Source organism: Corvus brachyrhynchos, unplaced genomic scaffold (genome assembly GCF_000691975.1).
Source record: "Corvus brachyrhynchos isolate BGI_N302 unplaced genomic scaffold, ASM69197v1 scaffold83, whole genome shotgun sequence".
Classification (NCBI taxonomy): Eukaryota; Metazoa; Chordata; class Aves; order Passeriformes; family Corvidae; genus Corvus; species Corvus brachyrhynchos.
The window spans coordinates 9522688-9534392 of record NW_008238464.1 but is presented as its reverse complement, the minus strand read 5'-3'; the positions used below and the strand labels follow the sequence as shown (position 1 = coordinate 9534392).

The following is an 11705-nucleotide window of genomic DNA, read 5'->3' as shown; positions in this document are numbered from 1 at the left end:
ATCTCCCCGCACAAATAGATGGGATTAATGTCATCAGTTTCACTACAGCAATTTAGAGTTGTCCACAGTTTGACTGCTCTGGTAAGGATAACCATTTTCTTTGTGCTGATGTTCTTGAAGGCTGTGTGCTCTGAGATAATTGGAGATGGGAGGGGAAATACCCAAAAATTACATAACAGGAAGTTCTGGTATCTCATTTATTAGAATCATTGCTTGTAGGTATACCCAGGCTTAGAAATAGTTATGGCTGTGGAAGCTATCAACTTGAGAAAGTGTCAGAATAGGGAGGTGAGTTCCATGTTCTTGCAGCTGTTTATGAGTAATATTTAAGGTAACAGAGTATGTTGGTGTCTGTGAGATTGTAGTCATCCATGACTTTATCCAGCTTCTCTCTGAGGATGCAATAAAATCCATGTAAAAAAACCCAACAGTTGAATACCTGCTTTGAATATAGCAACTACTGTTTTAAGTATCCTTCATAGTCTCAGAGAATTAAAATCTCTCTGTTAACCTGGCTGCCATAATGCAGGCTGGATTGCATGGGTTTTCTGTGATTTCTGCTGTGCCTGGTTTAGCAAAGAACTTATTGTGAAGGTGGGAAGGGCAAAAGGGAAGTACAGTTTAGCATAACGATTCAGGGGACATTTGTCTCCCCCAAACATCTCAGGACTCAACTTTTGTTGGTTGTTTGTGGGCCCTTTGTTAAAAGGCAATTGGAGCAGAGTCTGGATTTGCTTTGAAGTGGACTTCCTTAATGCTTAGTTGATAAAGTGGAGTCACGGCTTTGGGGAGGGCACAAGACTGGGGCACATACTGATTTCTGGCACTAAGAGAAGTTAAACAGGAAAAATATTTCTTTAAGGGTACTTCCTGAGGGGTTGAAAATGTGTCTTTGAACCTTTGAAGTGTATGGGTTTTTTAACTAGTCTTTTTATATGAAAGTTGAACACTCTTGCTCTGGAGCTGTTGAAGGTGCCTGGTTGTCCTCCTGGTTGTTTTGAATTAATTTTCCTTTCAAAAGAGGTCGAAATACAAATGTTTGCTCAGCACACTCAGAAACTGCTGTTCAGGCCAGGCTGAAATACTCTGTGAATCTCAGTGAATTTACATGCTCAACTGTGCCAAGATTGAGTTAGTTCTGTGCGGTACAGAAGCAAAAATTTATATGCCGTGACCACCATGTTCATTGAAAGTTCATGGGCCATGCTTATCTGAACTCATTTCAAACTTCTTGTTGGTCTGGTCAGTGAAAGAGGGAGACTCTGAACACTAGTGGCATAGTTTGTGAATCATCCTTGGTTTTGTTGAGCATTTAATATGGGCAACCTTCCTGCTCCAGATGCCAGAGTGCCTGCAGTTGGACACCTGACACGTATCGTGAAATGGAGATGCTAAATTTTTAATTATGCCATAATGAAAAAGTAATTCAGGTAAGCTAGAATAAGTAATACAGGAAAACCAGAAGGTACTTCTTCACTTTTGAGTAGGTGAAGGTGGGAGAAGTGTTACATTCCCAATTGAAATGCATGGTAATAGGAAAGGTAGAAGGAAGAGAACCAGGAGGAGAAAGATGACAAATTTTTTCTTGCCCTCTCTCCTCTGAGATCTGTTTCTTGCCCACTTTTCAAAGTGCAATGAATTCCATAGCGGGCTTTGTAAATATAAATTTGGGTTTGTGAATCTGTTCAATTGATTGAAATGTTTTAATAAGAGCATTTTTATGCAAAAAGATTCTTTTAAACTACTGTTCCCATGAAGTGCTTTACACTAAACAAATGCAGAATAAAAAATTGGGCATACCAGTGTTTTCATTTTTATGCGCATGGGAAAATTTTAAAAAGTTCATGGGAAAAATGAGGTGCTATGTATTTTAAAATACTTAATTTCTCTATGTTCACACACATAATATGTTAGCCAAATACATTTCAAGTGGCATTGTATCAGCAGGACAGTAGGTGCACAGCTGTAGTCTAATGCCAGAGTATTGTCTAAGTAAGAAATTGTGCCCCAGAGTAGCCAAGTTCTTTACAAGAAAAGAACACTTGTGTCTTTTTTCCTTTTCCTGGAGGCTTAAATTAGTTCAGTTTCTTACCACGTGTTATTTTTGGTTTCACTACCAAAGTTGTCACCTATTTTAAATTTTCTAAGGGATATATTAGCATTTTTTCCCTGTTTTGTCACCTTTTCTTGATACTGAGATGATAAATAATAATCCATGATTTTACTTGGCAATGTTCTTAAATACCACAAGTTTTGAAAGAAAACATGGTCTGAATGTTGTGACTGTAGTGGTGACCTGAATTCACCATTACGTTTGAATGTCTTTGAGACTTCAGTCATAAGGCTAAATGACTTGGATTTTGGTTTCACTCTCTGTATTTCTTACTTCATTTTTCCCTCCCACAAAATGACACTTGTCCCAAAATAAATCATTATTCTTATAGCTGGTGTTGTAGAGAGAAATGACCAGGTGTGACTCAGCTTTCTTCTCTTGCTTTTTCTGTCATCCACTGCTGAGGTGAATTTCAATACCATAGTGTTTATTGTGGATTAGGCAGCAGCAGGTCCCTTCCCATAAGTTTCTTGTTCTCTTTAGGCTGGAAGAAAATGGATTGAAACAAGTATTCTCTTTTATCTTTCAGAGAGGTCAGAAAAGTGAGAGTGTATGGAAGAAGTCTGAACATGTGAAAATTGAAAGTTCACATTTCTGCTTTTCTATCTTCAGTGTTTAAAATCAGTCTTGAGGTAAATGGTTAGTGTTTGCCTGTCACCTGTTTCTTTTATCTGAATCTAGTTTAGATATTTAATTGATTGCAGAAAGAAATTCAGCATTCTTTTTCTGATGTTGTGAATTTGACTGTGTGTTATAGAACAGGCTTCAACATTCGAATACACTTCTTGAAGATAAGTAATTTGTTAAGTCCTATAAATAGCACAGAGATGCCCAGAAGTTCCTTTTGCAATGCAAATAATCAAATAATCTGGAACCCAGCTACTACTAATATTTCAGAAGTAAGAAGCATGCAAAACTCACCCGCAAAACTCACCCACAAAACTAAAAGCACCTAACACTGTACCTTTCCCCTGCCAAGTTTGTGCTTAAATAAAACTAATGTACCAGGTGAAAATACTTCGGAAAAATTCCTCTGTTAAGTGTTGTGTCTCAGCCCAAACTGAAGAAGATAAGAAACCTGAAGAGATACATAGATTTTAACTATTTTTTTTTCTTTTTTCTTCTTCAGTGGGAAGAAACAGGAACTTTAAAGTACTAGGGGTTGAGAAAGCATGTAGGCTCGTAGGACTTGACTCAATTTTTTCTGTGTTTAGGTTCCTGACTTTGTACGTCTGGACTGTTTGTAGTGGACAGGGAGAGCAGCCTTTTGGAATGAATGCCTTTATATTTGGGCTTTCATATAATGAAAACTTAGTGAAACAAATCCCTTCCTAAAGTGTGTTTAATCGTGGTTTGGTCCACTTTTAAGGGTGATAGGCAGTATAACTGAAGAAAAAAAAACCAAGTGTGGTGGAATTTATATACCACTTTTGTTTATTATGAGAGACATAGATGTGTATACAGCAATGAAGAGTGAATTTTTGTAAAGTAACAGATGGGAACTTGTGTTTACCTTCCAAGGTTTTGTCTGGGCATAAGCTCTTTTTAACCAAATTATTTAGCTTAGTATAGTTCCCTTACTGTTGACCCTTCCCAGTGTAAAACATTTTCAGTATTAGCTTTTACTACTGAGGAGTAATTTAACATGTTATCTTTTCTTGGGAAAGCATCCTTTTATCTCTGCAAGGTTTTAGAGCGTTTTTTAGTTGCTTGAAATTGGTACAGTAAAATTTTGCTGGGTACTGTGTGGTAGCGTGCACCTGGGATATTTAGGTGTTAGAGTAGAGCAGTTTTCAAAATAAGACTGTTTCTACTTTCCCATAGGAAGACTTGTCTTTCAAATGACTGAACAAGTGTTGGTTTTGTTCTTTAAAAAATAAAGAAGGGAGAGGTATATGATACAACATTCTTTGCTAAGAATGTTCACTTTGTGAACTGGACTGCTTGTACTTCATATTAGAGCACTGGTTCAGTTTTTTGTATAAAATACAGGGATTTTTTATCCTTATTTTTAATACTGGAGTGGATCAAAGATGGCAATCTGTAGGATTTGGTCATGAAAACTTTTCATTTGTCTATCCTTTTTCTTCTGGCCAGTTTCTTCACTCACATCCAACCTTGAAGCAGTTGCTAGCTGGTCTGTTAATTGATTGACAGTAACTTTTGTGTAAATGTGTTGTTGTTTTTCTCCAGGGAATCAGTTGGTCTGCTTTATGTTTCATATCAGACTAATTGTGTATGTGTGTGTGTTATTTATTTATTGATAACTGAAGCACATTAAGTTCAATGAAGGAAGCATCCTTTTCATGTCACTGAACTGTGTGGTATAACCTATTTCTGTATGCTGCTGATGGTGATGGAATGTTAGACTTTCCTGCTGGGTTGATCTGGTCAGTGGAACTGCTCCCGAAGTATCTGATTTTCTAGTCTTGTGACTGTCTATTTGGTGAGGAGAGTATTTCATAGCCCTTATGCCAACAAGCTATCATGTCTATATATCAAGAGATTAATTTTTATGTGAAATCTTTGTTCTTGTTTCTTTACCGGATATTTGGTTTGAATGTTACCTACAACTTTCTCAATTGGATTATACATTATATACATAAATACACATATATATTTAAGTTTATACAAACTCATAAACTGTAAGTTTTACCATTCTGCAGCTTGATAGAGGAAGACTGAGAATATGTAAGTCTGCTCATTTTCTGTCAGCGTATTTGGACTTCTTAATGGCTACCACACTTACCAGATCTTTTTTCTACAAACGGTTCATACAGTACCTATAGCATGCAGGAGTGTTTTTAAATTTAATTTTTAAGCTAGGATTTTATTTTACTTCCTTAAAGGATTGGTTCTGAACTAATTTTTCATGGAAGATCATGTACCTGTTGCTAATTTGATTCTAATATGCAATTTGTATATTCTGGTGTAATTATTTATATTTTGTACTTATTGAAGTACTGGAGAAAGGGAACTCAAAATAGAAGAGCTATGTAGTATAAACAATTATTAGTAGTTGTAACCTGTAACTTAGGCATGTGTCGTTTTTTGTATGTAGTCTTGGTATTGTCTAAGGCATATTTTTAAAAGCACTAAAGCTAACAATGCAGTAAATTATTTTGCCTGGAAGATGCGATTATAGACCCTCTGACATTGTCTAATACAAGAGGAAATCAGTGAGAGGTGCCAAGGTGTGGTTTTTTTTTTTGTTTTTTTTTTTTTTGGTTGGTTTTCTTGTTTGTTTGCTTCTTCTTTTATGTGATTCTTACCAAGGAGGTAATGGCTGATTACCAAAATCCTATAAAGTGACAGTTTAAGGTGTCCACTATGCTGTGTTTTTTATGAGTTTTGGAATGGTTCTTTGCTAAAATGTAGCTTCATACAGAGTGTTCTTGGTATTTGTTAAAGTGTTGTTTTGTTTGTGTTGGTGAATATGATGACTTAGAGCAATTTGAAATATTAATAGTGATGACTCTGCCATTATTGTTGAAGGTGCAGGGTACTCTCTGGATGGAAACAAAATATCTAGTTAGTACTGCTTTTTATGCCTCTCAGGTATTGCTCCAGTCAGTAAATTAAATGCTCTGAAATGATTTAGGTAGTTGTTAAGAGAGCTATCCCTCTACAGACTCTTCCAAAAACAGGCTAAACTGGGTATAAGATTTTTACCTTGGCTGGTCTGCTAATGAGGATGCACTGTAATAGCTGTATGGATGGCGAATGTAAAAATGAAGAGGCTGCTGGCTGACTGTGTTCATATTGAACTTCTGGGTGCTATAATAGCAGACTCCTCATGCCACCTGCCCCTAAACTGATCACAGACTTCTAGCCTCAGACCTCTTCCCTCCCAGCTTGGAGTGGCTTCCTACAGCTCATGGGTGCAGGAGATGATAGCCTGTAAAGTTTTAATTTGCATGGCTTGCCAAAAATAACTTCAGAGTATGCATTGTAAAATTTTAGTTTGTTGTCAGGAAGATTAGTGGGTAATTTGTTGTCTGTCGCTGGAGAACAAACAATGAGGACAATGCTGGTCAGTCTGTTTCTAAACTGGGATTTTTGTCCCCTCTTTATGAAAAATTTTTGGGTTGCATGTCAGTATGTTGAGTTCGTGTTCTGAGGCCATTAAATGCTCCCTGACTTTTGTGACTTTCAAAGGCCTATAAAAACTTTGGCATTATGTCTTTATTTAGGCCAGCCAGTTGTCACACTCAGAAATGGTGAATTTAGAATTTATGGTGAAGTAGCAACATTTTTCTTCCTCCTTGTGTAGTAATTGACACAGTTCAGTTCCCGTATTTGTAGAAATTGCTCATTCTTTTATGTATTTGGAAATAATGGAATTTGGCTTACAATAAATTTAAAAAACATTCCTAAAATTTTCCCAGTATTGCACCTTAATTCAAATTACTCTGTTTGAAAGCTTTTGTACATCTCTTCTAGAGTTTTTACAGTGAGTAGCAGTGGTTCCTTGGATCTGTTCATGGAAAATTTTTCTTGATTAAAGTTGGGTTTGTTTTGTTTTGTTTTTTTCTGCTACAAATGCCAGCTGGGAAGAAGCTGTGAGAAAGACAGTGTGTTCTACAAGACAGAGCCATTAGACGGAAAACAAAAGTAACTGAGAAGAATCTGAAAAAAAGAGTTAACAGTTAATGCAAAATGTTTTCAAAAACATGAAAATATATTTCTTCTGGGGGGGAAAAAAAGGATATTTTTTAAAATGTTTTTTTTTTCATTTCAGTTTTACACATTCGTTCAGTTTTATACAATGATCACTTGAAAAGTATATACAAATTGGGGCACATCCAATCCTGATGCTGTAAAGCTTGTGACAGCTATCTATGTTAAGTATGTAATAAAATAAACTATATTCTTTGTTCTAATAAGTAAGGAGTTTCTAGGTTTATCTCAACTTTTTATCTGCAACACTTGACTTACTGTAAGCTAAAAGATTTATTTTGGTGGCAGTGGTGATAATTTTTTGCTGTCTTGGCTCTTAGGCAGGCCTAAATTTTTCGGTGCTCCTAGATTATTGTTGGTTGTGGATTAGACAGAGTACTGACTGGTTTGTTTGATGTGGGATAATTCTGTGAAAACAATTCTTTAAAAATTATTTTGAACATGAAATACGTATGTGTGCAAGTGATGTTTCTTATCGGTGAATTCTTGATCTGTTGAGAAGAGCTTAAAATACACGCTAATCTTAAGTAGAGAAGCAACACTGTGAAATGATAAATGAGGAAGACAGCTGGTTTTGTGACTAATTAACTGGTGTCTCAGCAAGCAGTCTTTTTTTTTTGTTAGTCCTGACAGGTTGGCAGGTAAACCCAGCTAACTTAAAGCTAAAGCAGGCGTTGGTTTCACAGTTATTTATTTCATAGTTTAGTGTATGCCTATTTCACATTGCTTTAAGAGTTTCCTGTGAGTGTACCAGGGTGATAAAAGCCTGCAGTATAGATAAGTTTGTCTTTGAATCCAGGTCTTAATTGCAAGTGAAATGCTTTGGCGTAGTATTTGGAGACGAGGACATACACCTCTGTGTTAAATACTCTTTTTGAATTTTGCTGACTTTGTGTGGTTGCTATTTGCATTTCAAAAAAGAGGGTTCCTGGTGAAATGAGGACCTACTAAAGTAAATACATAGTAAGAGAAGGCTGGCAGGCAATGGAGATAAACGCATAGGTGAGGCTATGTCTTTGGTATGGAATGTTGGAGTTCCTACTAAAAGTGGTGTTGGAAAAAAAAGGTAGGATGAGGGGGCTTAATGCTGTTTTCAGACACTTCCATTTTGTTTAGGTGGGTTTGTATTTCCGGTGTAATTGTTTCTTTTCAGTGCAAAACTGGTAGAACTGAGTGAAAGTGTAACTAGGAGCACAGTTGGGTGTTCTATATGACTGTAAGTGAAGAAACTGATGTCATTAGTTCTTGATTTGGTAAGTGTAACTGAATTTGTAGTTTTTGCTTGGTAATACTGGGTGCGCAATGTCATCTATTCATGTGGAAATAAGTCAGCTATGGTGCTTTTTTAATGGGTTCTCTGATATGCTCAAGTTGGGCACTCCTGCATGAAATATGTCTGGTTTATGTCCTGTAATAAAATATATTAATAAACCTCTCTCTAATCTTTGTATGTTTTGGCATTTAAAATATTTGGGCAAGGGGGAAAAAATCTTCTATTAGCAGCTGGGTGTAATAGCTATGGAGAGATTCAGCACTCCAGATCCTCCCATGATAGTTGAGATTTCTAGTCCGATTGGCTTTCATTTTTGATAGAAATGTTAAGAGCTGCATTGTTTGAGAACAAACACAACTTTGTTGCTTGGCCTCCTTTGCTTCTCTGAAATATGATTCTTGATTGTAGTAATAGGACAGAAAAAAAAAAGTCATCTAGAAATGCAAGGCCACTTGGGGGAAGGGGGAGCAAAGAGAAGGAGAAAAGCCATACTGGATTTGATCACTTTGCTCTGGAGAGCCTTCCACAGTATAGTTGTAATGTTTTATAAGCAAGACAAATCCTTTTTTTTTTTTTTTTGGGGGGGGGAGGGTGGGGTGGAGACTATTGAATAATTTACCGTAAAGTACAGTCATCTCTAAGTAGTTTTGCATGTCATACACAGATCTCATTTTAAAGACTGAAAGTAAACTTGACTGAAAAGGCCACTATAGTGAAAACAGGTGCTTAGGGACTCTTTAAACATTGATTATACTTAGCTTGTCTACTGGCATGTCCCACAAAGGCTAACATCTAGTTTTTATGTCAAGAAGTATGAAATTTTATTAGTTGTTGGCACAGCTTTCTTCTGGTACCTTGTGAGGAGGTGTATTTTGTGTAGTGCAGTGCTGGTTTCTTCTTCCATCAGTGATGTAGGAGGACCTCATGTATATGAAACAATAATTTCATCAGTCTCTGTCCTGTCTTCTGAGACTGTTACTTGTTCCTAGGAAATCTGCAAGCATCTGAAACAAGCTTCAGTAGCAGTAAATACCTAATATGCCTGATAATTTTTCTTGTTTGGCTATTTCATCTGTCTTCAAGGAAGAAGTACACCTTTTGGCTTTTCTACTGAAAACTTAACATGCTTCACCTTTTGTAAAAAGTGTTCATGGATAATAGTATAATAACAATCAGGTTACCCATAGCTTTCAGTTACAACTGATTTGAATTAAATACGAGCTGATGAGCAGGCCCAGATAGATTGGTTTTGTGTTTATTTCTGATCCTTAAATCTGTCCCTGCCTTCTAATTTTAGCAGCTTTGAGCTTGTGTACTATTCCTTTAAATGTAAATCCTGAATTATAAATGATATTGAACTGTTTTTTCTTTAAATTGAATATGAATTAAAATACATTTCTGTTGAGCTGTGTGCTGTGTCAGGTATAATATTGAGTGACAGCAATGATGTTTCAATTTTGGAGAAATAGTCTGCAAAGGGCAAATCAAGTACTCTTGGTGTGTGAACTATAGCTCATGAATTCAATTAGCTGTAATTTAATCTATCCTATCAAAGTGGTGTTGAATTTGCTCTTCATTACTTCCTTTAATTTAAGTATAAGTTTTTTTTTAAGTATATCAGACTAGGTTCAGGTAATTCTGAGGTTGTATGTGGTGAGAGAATTGTAGAGTAGAAGTAAGAAGCAACTATGGCAGTAAACAACAAAATAAATTAAGCTGAGTTTGGATAAATGGATGCATGTGTATAGATGTGTTATATACTGATATCTCTACTTATGTAAGTATATGTTGCTAAGAAATTTGATGTATGATGAAGACATACATAGGATAGCAGAGTGAAATAACAGAAAATCTGAAAGAAAAAGTTGATTCTTACAAAAAAAAGTGAACTCGATTTTGTTTTCAAGATTCGAGTATTCATTAAATCAGAGGATGCTTTGAAATGGTTGAAAAGGACCTAAAAGATGATCTAGTTCCAACCTCTCTGCTGTGCGCAGGGACACCTTCCACTAGGTTGCTCAAAGCCCCATCCAACCTGGCCTTGAACACTTCCAAGGGATGAGGTGTCCAGAATTTCTCTAGGCAACCTGAGTAATCTAACCTAACATCTGGCTTAAACCTACCTTCTTTCAGTTCGAAGCCATTCTTCTTTGTCCTGTCACTATCTGCCCATGTGAAAAGTAGCTATTTTGTTTTGGTTTTGTTTTTTTTAGCCCTCATTAACTGCTGGAAAGCCTCAGTAAGGTCTCCCCTGAGCCTTTTCTCCAGGCTGAACAACCCAGCTTTCTCAGCCTTTTCTCAGCCTTTCTTCACAGGAGAGGTGCTCCAGCCTTCTCATGACCTTTGTGTTCCTCCTTTGGACCCATTCTAACAGGGCTGTGTCTTTCTTGTGCTGAGAACTTGTACGCTGCTCAAGTGGGGTCTTACCAGAGTAGAGGAGCAGAATCCCCTCCCTTGACCTGCTCACCCACACTGGTTTTGATAATGCCCAGGATGTGGTTGACCTTCCAGGCGGCAAGTGTGTATTTCTTGTTAATAATTTCAAATCTGATAAATTCTTTATTATACATATATATTTACTCTTTAAATATACCTGTTCGGAGACAGCTAATAGTCATTGCAAATGAGATATATTCTATAACCTTGTACGTCAATCTTCCTTTTGCATGGGAAAAATGTATTGTGTAGGGAGTTCACTTCTATCCTTGCCTGTTCATGACATTGCATCTTTCCACCTGTCTTTTCAGATGTATGAAATTTGCAAACTGTGTTTAGTATAAACTTTTTAAAAATAAATATTGGACCTCAGATGATGTTATGCTTAAAGAAGAACAAAAGGAAAGATTGTACAGAAACAGTGTACAGTATAGAAATGCCATCAGGTGTCAGCCAAAAAGTCTATCCTTACTGTTGCAGAATTAATGATATTGTTACGATATATGCCTTAGCCTCTGAAACATACTCTAGTATTGACTCTTTTTCTCTTTTCTTGCAGACTTAGTTTCTTATGAGTCATTTGGAAAATCAGGGTTGTTTAATGAAAGGAATTTACTTGTAGATTGTTTGGGTGTACTTTTTCATAAATTCTCAAATGTTCTCATCCTGGTCCATTTAAATAATGTCAATTATGTACAGTGTTCTATTTAAATTCTTATTTGTTGGCTTGGATGGGTTCCTTGGGCAAGATGTTAGAGGTATAATAATGGAGAGAGATTGGATCCCAGTTTTAATATGGGAAGGAAAGTGTGTGCATAAAACTCAGGGGAAGGTGAAACTATGGGAGATCGGTAGAGTGGCTTTTCTTTCCTGTTAGGGAGCTACATAGTAAAAACAGAAAAAACTAATATATCCATTCTGTGTTTCAGTCACATAGTGAAATGAAGTTAGAACAGAATTTAAGTTTAGACTTATTTTTCTGCATTGCAGAGAAAAAACAGTGACTGATCCATACAACCCTGAATATCATGACAAATTCAGACCATGGTCCTTTTCTGATAGAGTATTTAAATGTTAAATTACCATTGGCTTGTCTTCAGTAACGTTAGATATTAATACAAGTGATATTTTCAGTCTTTAATTCTATTAGTAGTGTAATTCTTGGGCACTATCAAGATTTTTTCTGAAATGTTTAATTGATAT

General features: G+C 36.3%; 1 protein-coding gene across 3 annotated transcripts in view; it reads left to right on the top strand.

Annotated features, from left to right (window-relative positions):
- Positions 1 to 2677: 2677 nt before the first annotated feature.
- PRKX (protein kinase, X-linked) overlaps positions 2678 to 11705 on the top strand; it is a 55666-nt gene continuing 46638 nt past the window's right edge. Inside the window, exon 1 of one of the 3 annotated variants that reach the window (XM_017737120.1) lies at positions 2678 to 2745. The gene's annotated coding sequence lies outside the window, so the exon portion shown is untranslated. The remainder of the gene's footprint in view (positions 2746 to 11705) is intronic. The other 2 variants (XM_017737119.1, XM_017737118.1) reach the window with 2 other exon arrangements.